This window comes from Rhinopithecus bieti, unplaced genomic scaffold (assembly GCF_001698545.2).
Source record: "Rhinopithecus bieti isolate Rb0 unplaced genomic scaffold, ASM169854v2 scaffold_3040, whole genome shotgun sequence".
Taxonomy (NCBI): domain Eukaryota; kingdom Metazoa; phylum Chordata; class Mammalia; order Primates; family Cercopithecidae; genus Rhinopithecus; species Rhinopithecus bieti.
In genome coordinates this window covers 5,756,547-5,770,676 of record NW_016804657.1, presented here as the reverse complement: position 1 = coordinate 5,770,676, position 14,130 = coordinate 5,756,547, and the positions used below count along the sequence as shown (strand labels likewise).

Below are 14,130 nucleotides of genomic sequence, written 5' to 3'. Positions count from 1 at the left end.
GAAGGAAGGAAGGAAGGAAGGAAGGAAGGAAGGAAGGAAGGAAGGAAGGAAGGAAGGAAGGAAGGAAGGGAGGAAAGAAAACAAAATACAGGTTGAGACCTATCATCAGGTTATGCAATCAACTTAGTGTGCAACTCTCATTAGGGAAAAAAAATGAGAGAGAATAGAGTAACATTTTCAAAAATTAATATGCATTTCATATAGCAAGGGAAAATGTTTATGACACTTTTGTTTTAGTTATACTGTATATATGTACATATACATATCTATGCAAACTGGCTCATAATAGAAAATGTGGTTTTTTACTATAAGTCATAGTCAAAAAAAGTGTGAAAGCCACTGGCATAGACAACAGCATTATTCCAAACAGTGGATGCTTCTGAAGCCAGGCAAGCTTGAGGTTAAGTCCCAAGTCTGTGATTTGCAGTTGTGTGATCTTGGGTAACTTTCTTTCTCTAAGCATCAGTGTCCTCATCTGTAAGGTGTCCTCAGCTGTAATTCTTGTACAGCTGTTGTGTACATTAAGTGACAAAGATGTATGAAGTACCAGGTTCTGTGACTGCCACCAAGGACACCCTCAGTAAGTGAGAACTGCTGTCATTATCTGCCTTCCCTTTGCCTGTTCCTCCTCTTTCTCTTCTTCCTCTCCTTCTCTTCCTCTTCCTCCTCCTCTTCTTTTCCCTTCCCCTCTTCCTCTTTCTACTTCCTTCTCCTCTTCTTTTCCTTTTCTATCTCTTCCTCCTCCCTCTTTCTTATCTTCTTTGTAACTACTCAACCTCATCAGAACTATTGACAATGTTTTTATACCTAAGGTTTGCTTTTTCTCTAGCAAACACAGCAAAGAAGCAACAATAATCATATCTTGTCTTTGGCCCCACATTCTGCACTGTCTTTCTCCCATTTCATGCTTGCAAAGCCATCTTTCTGTGATTCTTTTCCCCAAGCATGACCATAATAGTAATTGTCCAAGGGGCACAGGACATCCCCCTCCCTGTCACTGGGCACTGACAGGGAGTAGCATGGCCTTTCCTGGCCTTGCCACTGGAATAAACGCTTTGGTCCTAGTGTGGGTTCAGTGACTTTGGAAGGAGCTTCTGTTCCCACAAAATCATATCCTTCCCCTTCAGTATATTTTTATAAGAACAACAGGGCTAAGATGCCATTAAAATGTTGATATTGTCAAAATTCTAAAGAAGTTTCTGCCCAGAGCAGAGAGTCTAACATTTTCTCCTGAGCGAGGCTCCAGGCTGCCACAATGCGGAAGGTTTACATTTCTCCCCTGGTATAAACAGTTTAAAGGCTCTTAATGTGAATGTTGGAGCTGACACGTTCAGGTAAACCCTGATCCTAACTCCAGCCCTCAACCCAGTGAGCAATCTATCACTGACCTCGGACCTCTGGTTCCCAGTGGAGGGCACGTGAAAGAGTGACCCACACCAAGATTCTACTTAGGGCCACAAAGGTGACAGTCCCAGTTTTCTTGAGAGCCTGGCTGATGTCGCCTCTGAGAACAGATCAGTGATGACAAACTGCCTACCTCTTAGTTCTCACGTAGGCTTAGCCTGCCCCCATTCTGTATTCACCCTTGTTCCCCCAGGGCTCATTCCAACTCTCTCCTAGTAAAATGCCCTCCCACTGGGCCCCATTTTCACCACTAGTACTCATAGAGGATTATTAGCGACATCTCCTCTCAAATGCTGAATTCCTGTCCAAACTAAAGATTTAATGCTCCTTTTTAGGTGGCTAAGATATCTCTAGTTGAGGTTTGCAAGATAGTGGGACAGAAGGCAAGAAAAGAGACCTGCTTCTAGAGATAATTTTCATCTTTTAAGTGTATCCTCTTCTCTCCACTGCTCATTCCACTATTGCCTGTAAAATTAATGTCACCAAGCCAGTTGCACCTTTTAAATAACATTTATAGCAGGAGAGAGACATTTGTCACATCATGCCCTGCCCCCACCTCCCAGGCAGGTGGATGATACTGAACCAAGCACCAGGGAGCTGGAGTGGACTGCAAACAAGCCAGCAGAGAGATGTTTAAATTCATTGCTGTTGCACCTGTTTTTAAAGGAAAAAGCAAATGCTGACTTACTTTTATTGTGCTCAAAAGGCGGAGGCGGGGAGTGTATTTCCACCCTTTCTGAAACTTGAAATGACAAATGGAATCAATTGCCCCTGAAACGACACGCCACTAAGAATGTTTCTTACTCATGAAATGAATTACCTTTCTTTCCACCTGGGTTCAAGAGTGTTGTGTTTGTGTTTTCACAGGGAAAGTGTGAACACTAGAAATGTTTTCATTTTCTATTTTGAAGAGGTCAGACTCCAAAGCCTGACTTCAGATTTCATGCCCATGTGTCAGCATCTCTGTGTCTTGGAAATGAAAGAAAATATTTTGGGGGTGGGGTTTTCAAGTGCTGTTGTTTTTGAACTTTTCCAAAAAAGAGCAGGAGATGTCAGAAAGCAGAGAGCTTAATAAAGCAACACAAATATGTTTCAAAGGTTTTTTTTAAAGCATCTTTATGATTAAGCCAAAAAATAATAATTTTAAGTTGACACAGTGCACAAAATGTTCATCTTCCAGTCATTTTGACTTCTTAAATGACTGTGAACCTATTACAGAATTCTGACCGGCAATACTGGTGTCTAGAAAAATCTGTTTGTATCTTCTTTCTTTTGTGGTTTGGGAAAGTTATTATGTAAGAAATAAAAACAAATGGCTATGTCAGGGGTAGATTATTTCAATTCACTAATACCTAGATTTAAGAGATGAGGAATTTATTCCTGATTCAGAATCTTACTAGTGGTATAATTTAGGCAAATTACAAAACCTCTCTGAGCCTCTATTTCTTAATCTGGAAAATGAGAATAATGCTACTTCCCCTGCATATCTGTTAGAGCTGTTGCATTGGATATGGTTGATGGATGGGGAAACAACTTGGTTGTAGACACAGAAGGTAAGATGGGAAAACCTGGACCAGGAGTGTGAAACTCCAGGTGCTAGTGCTGGCTCTGGTCTTAGTTGCATGAGGGATCTTGACAGTCACTTGCTCTGGTATTGAGCAGTTCTGACTCCTGCTGGTCCATTCCAAACGCAGTAGCAAATGTAGATGCACTCACATAAACCTGGGCAGAGTTGAGGTATTCCTGCCATGGTCAGAATGGAGGCCTGTGCCAGGCATTGAGCAGAACCTTGTGAGGCAGAGGCCAAGAGCACCATAGAAAAAGCATGAATGTGGAAACAGGCTTTCCAGGGTTCCAGTCCCAGGAGTCGTGCTTAAAATGCATGTGATGGAAAGCAAGTTGCTATAGTGCTCTGATTTTCAGTTTGTTCAGCTGTAAAGTGGGATCAGTAGCACTTATTTCCTAAAGATTAACCAAGGTAGCTTTTGCTCAATCATTTGGTTGTCTAAAACTTGGATATAGTACCATTGCCGCCACCATTGAACACAAACGAGTGGCTGGGGAGCTCCCCAACTACTCAGTCTAAGGCAGAAGTAACAACAGTGCCAGAACGCTTCGGGGATACACATGTCCCTGTCTCTTCTCCTAATGTCCCTTCTCCCTCATTAGTCCTCCTCCCTGGCCTCTTTGCTGGCTTGTCCTTATTCTCTGGACCTCTAAATATGGAGTTCCCTGGAGCTTAGCTTTCCTTTCTAGATCGCCCTCTTCCTGGATGATCTCATCCTCCCCAGGCATGAGCTACGGTCTACGACTTCCGGATGTTCATTTCAAGTCTGGACCTCTCCCCTGGGCCCCAGACTCTTATATTCTACTGGCATGTCCACTTGGATGTCTAAAGGACATCTCAAATTTAGAATTGCTTTTTATCCCCAAACTACTTTTCTCCTAGTCGTCTTTGCTTTAGATAATGACATAATTATTCCCACAGAATAATCCAGAAACCATCCTTGATTCTGCCTTCCCTCTCACCTTTTATATCCAATTCACCAGCAAGTTTGTTGGCTTCACCTTCAAAATGTAGTCAGAATCCAACCACTTCTTACAGTCCCACTGCTGCCTCCTTAATCTGGGCCAGGGTCGCCTCTCACCTAGACCTCTTACTGCATCTCCTGCCTCTGTTGTCGTTTTTCTTTTAGGCCAATAGCAGCCAGAGTGCCCTTTAAAAATGTAAATTGCAATGGTATTTCCCAGCTCTGAGCCTCCCATGGATTTCCATTATATGTAGAATAAAATTATCTTGCCATGGCTTTTGTTCAGTGGTTCTTAAATAGGGGTGATTTTTCTCCTAGGGGATATTTGGCAATATCTGTGACCACCTCATTTCTGGTGGTCATTAAGAGGATGGTGGAGGCTTGAGGGGTGTTACTGGCAGCCAGTGGGTAGAGGCCAGGGGTGCAGCAAAACAACATGCACAGGACAAGCACCTGCAACAAAAAAATCATCTGACTCAAAATGTTGATAGTTCTGGGGTGGAGGAAACCTGCCTTATGTGATCTGGACCCTGACCATCTCCAGCATCTTAATCACTCCTCCCCTTGTGGTTGTGTGGTGACCATGCTGACCTTTTTGCAATGTCTTCAACATGCCAACCTTGTTACTGTCTTGGGGCCTTTGTACTCACTGTTTGCTCTATTTGGGACACTCTTACCCACAGATCTTCACATGGTTAGCTTCTGATCAACATTTAGGTCTGCTATCACCTCTTGATCATCCTAATCTAAAATATCTATCCTACCGCCACCAAGCCCTGCCATTCTATTCTCCCACCCTCCCTTACTTATTTTTTAATACTTAATTTTATGATTTGTTTTCTTATGCTACTATCTGTCTCCTCCACAAGAACATAAGAATGAGGGCAGGAACTTTGCTATGTTCATCAAGGGATCCATTCATCACATAGTAGGAGCTCTATAAGTCTTTGTCAAATGAGTAATTCAGCAAATAACTGACAAGGATAGCACAGGCACGGCCTATGACAGAAGGTTAGGAGAAGAGATCAGCAGGATCTAGTAATTCAGGGAATGCTCTCCGGAGGAGACCTGCCATGGGCTGCCCTGTGAGTTTCCGGAGTACACCATCCCACCAGATGAGCTGGCCCTAAAATGGAGAGGGGCTTCCTCTCAAGCATATATGCACCCAGCATAGCCTTCTTGTCGGTTAGAGACAGCTGTGGATTTTAACCTGTGATAGGACAGAGACCCAAGCTGTAGGGCTCAGGGGTCCAGGCTCTGATGGAGGAGAGGAACCAGGAAAGAAAGTGAGTATGAGAGAAGCAGGTCCAGGAAAGAGAAGCTGAAGCTCAGGTTGGCTCAGGTCAGGAATGGAACCCAGTATAGAGGGAAGGGAGGCACCAGGGAAGGACAAGCAGACAGCTCCAGAGGAAAATCTCTGGGTTGGCTCATCCTGGGGTAGGGAGTCAATTGAGGAAGCTATGAAATGGAAAGCAGATAAGGGACAAAATCAAACCTTTCATGTAGCCTGGCAGAGACAGAGTCCTGTTTAGACATAGTGACCCACATAGAGCTGGTACCACATGAGAAACATGACATTATGACAAACACAGTTAATTCCAGGACAGTCTTGATTCCAAATGCTCTGACCCATCATCAAACATTGCTCTTGTTCTTCAGTTTTAGAAAGTCATGACAGTAACACCACATGTAACAGTGCTTAGCAATGCCAGGTGATGGGTGGGTGTTCACTTCCATCCAGGTAAGCCTCTTGTGCCATCTCAAAGTAATGATATTGATGTCCAGTTCTTAAGGGAGATGAAGTGAGCACAACAGGTCATAGATCATATTTCCAAGGTCCCAGGATTCCAGGTTATACAAATTCTGGGGTTTGTAGATCACAGTCTCCCACGGGAGAGGGATGCCTGGTGGCATGTACACAGCTCTGGCCATCCTGATATTGTCTCCAAGAGAAAGGGTATGGTCAGGGTCTGTGCCCTCAGAGCCACCTCAGGACACTTACTCATAACTCTGGTTCATTTTGCTGCCTGGATCCTTCTAAGGAGATGACTACATGTGATTAGCTGGCCAACACCTCATTTTATTAGTCTGTTAATGTAGTTTTAAAGTAACACACCTAAGATGCAGACAGCTTACTCCAACCTAACAAAAATGTCATTATGAAAATTTACAAGGTCTACAGAGTGATATAATGGTGATGAAATTCAGATGTGTCAAATTACCCTCATGTTTAATTTAGCCTGACTCAGTCCATAGAAATATGGATTTTCCCACAGACGTAGTCTCAGCTGCCTGGGCACCGTGTGCTTTGCAGGGCTGAGGCTATGATAAGGTTGCCTGTCCCACAGCCTCAGAAGTCATAAAACAGCCTGTGCTGACCATCCCCTCCTGCTTCCTCAGATTGCTGCTGACAGGCCACTTTGTCTTTTCATTCACAAAACCCATCTGCCAACTGGTCTTTGGGATCCCCTTCCATCGTTAGGTCCTCTTCTTGGTAGACACAGATTTGATACTCTCAAACTTCTGCTCCATTGAAACATGATTTCTGGATCTTCATTCCTACTAAGAAATATAGGGCTGATGAAGGCTTAGACCCATACTCATCCCAGGGGCAGATTCTAAGCAGCTGTCAAGTTCTCTCAGTTAGAACGTTAATAAACCCCACTCAGCAACAATGGACCAAGCAAAAGCCTGACCCTGGTCCTTCCTTCCTGCTAACAATGTGACTTGCAATAGCTTGTATAAACTCCCTCTGATTCTCAGCTTCCTGAACTGTAAAACCAGAATAATAATAATACTCCCTTATAAAGTAGTGATTGTAAGAAGAGAACACATGTAACACTTAGCACTGTGCTTGGCACATAAAAGCTGTTCAACAAATGGCAGCTACTCTCATTATATTATTAAAATCTTGGAAAGTAAGATTTCAGACATTAGTCAATGACTCATGGGAATGTTTTGGAGCTTGAGGTCTATGTAAAGTGAGAGGGCAGGAGAGTGGAGTCTAAAACATGGGGAGGAAATCCCCATGCAAGGAATGCAGAAGGTCATTGCCATGGCATCATGGTGACTGACCACTCATTTGTGGGCTAAACCCCATTAAGCCAGCTGCAAAATGGGGGTAATAATAATGTTGCTATAATTATTAAATATATCAATGCTTATAAAATGGTTAACATAGCTCCAGGCACACGAGCCTCAAAAAATTTAGAGCTGTTGTTATCACAACCAGTCTTCCCTTGCTAGCTCCTCTGTCACCTCTTTACGCTGGTCAAGCCACTATTTAGACAGGTCCAACCTGGGTTCCTAAGGCACTATTTCACAGTTTGGGGGGGGGGACAGTGCAGCCCCCACCCCAAAGGTCTCTTAGTGTCACAGGGCATTTATAGCCTCCAGAAATCACTCCCACAGATTTCTGGGGCCCACTCCTTGTAGCCTCCAGGTGGCTTTGTCACACGTAAAGGCAATGTCATGCTATGCACAGAAAGGGAATAGTCCCTTTCCTTTCTTACCATGGGCCTGGAGTTGGTCCCACCTGGCTGTCACCCTTCATTCTTGGGATAGTCATGAAAGCAAGGGATCTGTACCCCCGAAAGGAATTTATTCAGCACCAGCAAAGGGCAAGGTGCCCAGACTTAGCTTTTGCCATGAGCCCTGCCAGAAAGGGCTGGGCAGGGACAGAAAAGAAATTCCAGAGACAAGGTTTCTCTAGTGTCCTTGGACTTGGGGAGAAGTAAATTGTAGGGTTGTCTCATTTATGATCAAAGGTACCAAAACTTTATAAAATGCCGTGAGGATATTTTGTCCGTGTTCCTAAGCAAACAGAAAAATGGAGAAACATTTTGGGTCCACCAAAATTGGTAGTTAGGATGAACTTTTACTGCAAGGGCCATGTCTATCTTAAGCTAATTATGTAGCAAGTATGGCTGCGTCCTCACTGTGTGCATGCACTGCTCTGGGCTTTTGGGGGCTGTAAGAACATTTAAGATTTACACCTGCCCATAAGGGGCTTGCCATCTGTTTGGTGCTTCTTATTTCAGTTTCAATTACAAGGAAGACGTTAGCCTTTTGGGAAAAGAATCACTGGGATGAATCTAATACTACTGGGCTGGCTTTCATGCAGATTCTTTTATGGCCCTTTGGCCTTGGACATGAAAAGGTAGTGAAAACATTTCATTATAAGGTTCCTTCTCCCCTCCTGCATGCTCTACCATCTGCCCTTGGCTATGACACACACACACACACCTCACACACACATCATGCAAAAGTGGAGCCATTTCTGAGGCAACTGCAAACATTAAAGAACTGCAGTCCTTTCGGACTCAAAAATCCATAAAATCCTAGTGTTGAAAGAATAATGAAAAATAATTCAGTCCTTTCGTTTATAATAAATGCAAAAAAGAAGAGAAAAAAAAACCCAAAAAGCTGGTGGATGAAGTTCCTTCCTTGATTACAAATCACAGTGTTAGTAACAGCCCACCCAGCCCAGGGCTCAGTTCATTTTTTCCTTCCATTCTTTCATCAGCTATTTATGAAGCACCAACATTGTACCAGGAGCTGTGCTCCTGGTGATACAATGTACCACTGGTGATACAATGGTGGAAAAAAACCATACATAATTCTCTCCCTCCTGACGGGTCTTACAGACTAGCCAGGAAGATAATCAGTCGGCATGCAAAGAAATGACCATTTCCACCTGCTAAGTGTCATGAAGGAGAGTTCCACGTGCTGGTCCATGCTGCATCTTGGTGGGTAGAGCAGGCTTCTTAGAAGAAGGCATGATTCATCTGAGGTCTGAAAAGTGGGCAGGAAAAGGAGAAGAAGGATACTCTAAAGATAAAGAGAAGTCCTCCAGGAAAATATCTCACACAGTGGCGGGCTGAAGCCAGCTCACACAGGCTCACCCTTGCTCCACCATAAGCTTCTCTTCCCAACTCCACTCCCAGTGAGGCCACACTGCTAACCTGGAATTGGCCAAACTGGGGATAATCGCATGGCAGAAAGCAGCAGATGCTCCAAGTGAGGGCTTCCAGCCACCTCTGCTTTGTAGAGCCATTTTTTACCAACACTTCATGGGCTTCATATACAGTGGTGCCCGCTTAGCTGTGGTTTCTCTTTCCAAGGTTTCAGTTACCTGGGATCATTTGTGGTCCGAAAATATTAAGTGGTAAATTCCAGAAATAAATAGTTTATGTTTTAAATTGTGCATCATTCTGAACAGTGTAATGATATATTGCGCCATCCCACTCTTTTCTGCCCGGAACGTGAATCATCCCTTTGTCTGCTCTCTAGGCTACCTGCCCCTTAGTCACTTAGTAGCCTGTTTGGTTGTCAGATTGGCTGTCACTCATTACCCACTTAGTCGCTGGTTTGGTTGTCAGATGGACTGTTTCAGTATGGCAGTGCTGGTATTCAAGTAGACCTTATTTTACTTGATAATGGCCCCAAAGCAGAAAAGTAGGGATGCTGGCATTTTCTTATAATTGTTCTATTTTATTGTCACTGTTGTTTATCTCTTACTGTGCCTAAGGTATAAATTTTATCACAGGTTATGTAGGTTTGGGGAAAAAACATAGTGTTTATAGGATTTGGCACTATTTATACAGGGGGTCTTGGAACATATCCCCTGCAGATAAAGAGGGACTATTGTATTCCACCTGTTTTCAGACTGAGGACGACACAAACACTGCCCTTTAAGCCACCAAAGGCCTGGTCCTGCTCCTGCAAAAACTCTACCAAATGCCTATTCCCAGAAAGGCACTGTCAATAAGTGACTTGGGCCTTGCGGCTGTTTATTTCAGACCCTGGGCCATCTGGCTTCTCCCAGGCTCCAGAACATCCCAACAAGTTAATACCAGACAGCTAAGAAAGAGCCTGTTCTTGTGGTCTTCGCCATCCCCTTGCCATCTAATGATATTTATCAACCACCCACGCCTGCCCAGTGCTGTATAAGACACTTGGCCAGGCAGATCGCAAGTCAGGCTTTGACCCCTCAGGAATTCCGGGCCTGGCTGAGGCTGCTAGGCTGACATTGTTCTTCCTTAATATAAGGAAGAACTCAGGCTGTTGGGGGCACAAGAACCAGGGCTGAGTGCCCAGCTGAGGATGTGGTTTAAGAGATGGTACTGCTGCCCTTTTTTGTTTGTTTCTAGGCACCAGAAATGCCAGGTGAGTAGGGGTTAGAGTTCATACTATGTATGATTTGGTCAAGTTTTAAAAACAACTGACGCTACCACCCGTGTACCCCCACTACGATTCCACTTCTCCAAAGAAATTTGCCAAAAGAAAAGGTGAGTTTTGAGTTCTTACTAAGTCTGTTAGGAAGCAAGGATGAGTGGCAATCCCAGAGGTGGGGGTTTTGCAGTAGCAGTGTCTTTGTTTCCAAACTGTGTGTGTACAGATGTGTACATGAGTATGTGTCTGTGAGTACATGTACACGTGTGTGTGCTTGTGTGTGTGTAAGCATGTGTTTGTGGGTGTGTGTCTGCAGTGCCGGCAGAATGTGGAGAGCAACAGTGTCTGCAGTGGTGCAGGGTGCAAAGGAAGCAGCCAGACAGGGCTATGAGATGGAGAATCTTGAAGAAGGTCAGTCACCAGGTCTGGTTAAGAAAAGAAACCAGGCATCCTGGATGGACAGAATTCCCTTCCCTCTGGTTATTTCTCAGCTCCAGAAGGGAGTGAGTGACTCTCATTCTTGGCCCATGCTGGAGAAGACACCCCCTGCACTGTGGAACTCAAACCATCTACTATCTTGACCTTTAGTCAGACTTAAATGCTGGATATGACCTGTGTGTCTCCCTGCCAGGACTCTAGTGAGAGCCAGGCAGGAATGTGCAGAGTATGAATCTGGGGAGTCCCATGAAGCCATTCAATAGCATCTGGCCATAGCCCTGCTGTAAGTGACACTGGGGCCGACCGTGTGTCTCCAGGAGGCTTCCACCCAAAAGCAAGAATGAGAAGTGATCCAGGTGGCATTGCCAGCTATTGATGGCTAGTGTTGAATTCATTCTGCTTGTCAGCTGCATCTTTGGGAGTGGGGAGCAGGTAGGAGTGGGCTGAGGGGAAAGGCTCTCAGAAGGGCGTACTGTTGGGAGAGTAGGGACCAGCAGGTGGGCTGCCAGGGAGGTAGGGATGTAGTGATGCAGAAAGTTGCTATTTGAAGGCTCTAACAACAAAGAAGAGAGGATGGTTGGAGATCACAGAGTATATAGGGGTGGAGGCTGGTGCAGGGTGAGCAGACAGACTGTTGGAAGGTGGGTGGACATGAAGATGGCCCTTGGCTGCTTTGCAGAGAAGCTTTGCCCCCTCCCAGGTCTTGCTTCCTCCTTTGCCCTATGCTGTGGCCTGTCGGCACAGCTCACATGCTACTCCTTTTCCTGACACTGCCTTGGAGCCTGGGATTATCCACTGACCCTGTCCCCACCACTGGCAAAGTATAATTTGTGGGTCCCGGCCCAGACAGTGAGAGTCAGTGAGAAAGCCTGGAGGGGAAGCACTGTCCAGTTCTCGGTAGAGGGACTGTGGGCAGAGTCACCATTAAAGCTGTGCAGGTTGTGTCCTGTCTAGGGCATCTAGCTAAGGGGATGAGTAGGGGCTCAGCTCACCAAACCATGCCCCTGGCAAGGAGCGGCCTCTACCTGAGAAAGGGACATTTCTTCTAATTCATACAAAGCTTACTCAGGGCCTAGCTGCAGCCCCCATTCTGGGAGCCCCTGCAGGCCATGGAATGGAGGCCCCAAGAGAGAATAGAAATGCCAGAAGAGGAGAGAGAGCATATACGGTGGGGTCCCAGTGGAGGGGGCAGCCTTCAGAACAGGGAAAGGTGAAGACCAATATTAGCCACTTTACAAGTCACCGAGAGCCAGCCCGGGGCTATCATTTTACTACACTGAAATGCTTGTGGTCTGAAGATGAAGGGATGTTTTCCTTATTAACATTGAAATAATTAACTTGTTTATGTTATTATGCTCATTGTCTAAACATTGTTCAATAAAACATCTTATTGCTGATAATTTTCCAAATGTTACAGTAAACACGGGACTCCTGCCAGTGGCAGGAATGCATTTCGAGTTACACAGTAAGCGCGGTGTTTGCTTTGCTGCCAGAGTCACTTGACTAAGGTCTCCTGACTGTAGCTTGGCTGCAACTTCTTATCAATCCCAGGTGAAGAGCACTCTGATAAAGAGCAAATTATTCTCTGTGGTCAGATCCCCAAATATGTGGGTGACAAACACAGTGGCATTGTTTCCTTGACTGAGTCTTGTTTTCCATGTGTGGGAGGAATTCCAGACTTGAGAATTCTGCATCCAGACTTCATAGATTTCTTTTTCTTAATTGAGACAACACAACTAATGATAAAGAACAATACCAGCCTGGCTTTCAAGCTCCAAAAGGCTCCGGGTCAAAACCTGACCTCCATAGGGATTGGAGAGGGTCCAACAGCAACTACTCTCTTCTGTTGTCAAGCTAGACCACGGGCTCCTTGAGACTAACTTTCCGTTGGCTTCTGGAGCATGGAAACGGAGCAGATGTGCCTGCCTGCTAATGCACTGTAGGATGGAACTGCTCGCCCAGCTTATTGAAATCAGATGCACAACACTCGAGCTGCCCTGCAAACAGATGGTGGCTCCACGCAAGTGCCATCACATTGGAAAATTACAAGGGCCATGACTCCATCCCCTCTCCACCATGCAAAACTGCATTTTTTTTTTTTTTTTTTTTTTTTTTTTTTTACCAACTGGGTAAGAGAAAGTCCTTCTCTTCTCCATACATCCCCTCTAAGGGGCCAGGCCCTTGTGAAATATAGCACTCCTAGATTGCTAAAGTAGTATGAAAATTTGAATACAATGGACAATTCTGGAAGGATGTACCCTAAATATTAACATTCATTATCTCTGAGTAGGAGGGAATTGAAATTAAAAAGCAGCATGGCATATCTGGACTTGTACATAGTTTTTTGAGAAAATTACACCCAATTCCCAAATAGTATTCAACTTGTCAGAAACAAATTCTGAGATTGTTTAGAAATTGTTTTTAATATGCAATATCCTTTAAGAAAATTTTACCTTAAAATTCTAGATAATCAACTATTTCAATTGGTCTGAATTTTAACTTTAATCTAAATTATATTGAATTTCTTTGAGAATTTCTAGGTTAAAACTATGTAATCTGAGTAAAACATTAAGTTAGAGTGAGTTTGTTGGCTGATTTTGGATATTTACATAAGCAAACATACATATATAGCTTCAGTTTCCTCCTCTGTGCAAAAATTAAACAGCTCTATTCATAGGACTATTATGAGCATTAAGTGAGATCATCCATTTAAAATATATACCACAATACCTGACTATACAAGATACATAAGAAATTATAGCTATCATTAGCTATATAATTGTCATTTTTCTTTTAAAGATGACACCAATTTCTGCAAAAAAACAAGTGGACAATCAACAAGGAGATATCAATTGGCTTATTTTCTGAATAGATGTGAGTGAGGAACAAATATCCAGGGCCCCCACTCAAGTCCTCCAGCCTGCATTGGCTCTTAGATCTCTTCTCAGCCAGACCTAGAGGTAATGAATGCTTAATTTGGTGTGGCAGGAGTTTAGGACTAGAAGAGAACTTAGAGATAACCAGTCTGGGTCATTTTATAGATAGTGAGATTGAGCCCAGATGGGTGATGACTTCCCCATGTCACAGAGCAGCAAAGACAAGACTCTAGGGCCTTGACCGCTCCTCTTTTCACTTTGACAGATGGTCTCTCTGGTTGATATATAATGATATATAATGACATTGACTCCTGCTAGTGCCTTTTACTACATTGTGATATCACACAGTGCATAGCATAGCCCTGGATGCATAGTAGGTACATGATAAATGGTTTGCTTAATCTGCTGATGTGCCAGGTGTATACTTGATAATCTAAGAGACAGGAAGTCAACTAAGACAGGATCCCTTCAGGAAGGTTCAAGAGACTGACAAGGAAAGTTACAGCAGGGGAAGAGGGGGTCTTAGAAAGGGGAAATTTGTTTAACTTCCTCGACAGGAGAATGAGAGTCAGAAGCCGAATCACGTAATGAACCTCAGCGAGTTCATTCGCCAGACTCCCTATGCCAGACAAGTCCCAATGCTACATATTTACCAAACATACATGTATAGCTCTTGACTTCTCCCCTAACTCTACATGTCTATATCA

At 44.1% G+C, this 14,130-nt stretch overlaps 1 protein-coding gene across 3 annotated transcripts in view; it reads left to right on the top strand.

Annotated features, from left to right (window-relative positions):
• NGF (nerve growth factor) overlaps window positions 1-14,130 on the top strand; it is a 51,133-nt gene that overhangs the window by 8,621 nt on the left and 28,382 nt on the right. The window contains exon 1 of one of the 3 annotated variants that reach the window (XM_017869794.1): window positions 10,044-10,103. The exons of the other annotated variants lie outside the window; for them this stretch is intronic. The gene's annotated coding sequence lies outside the window, so the exon portion shown is untranslated. Of the gene's footprint in view, window positions 1-10,043; window positions 10,104-14,130 lie in introns of those variants that run through there. 3 annotated transcript variants of the gene reach the window in all.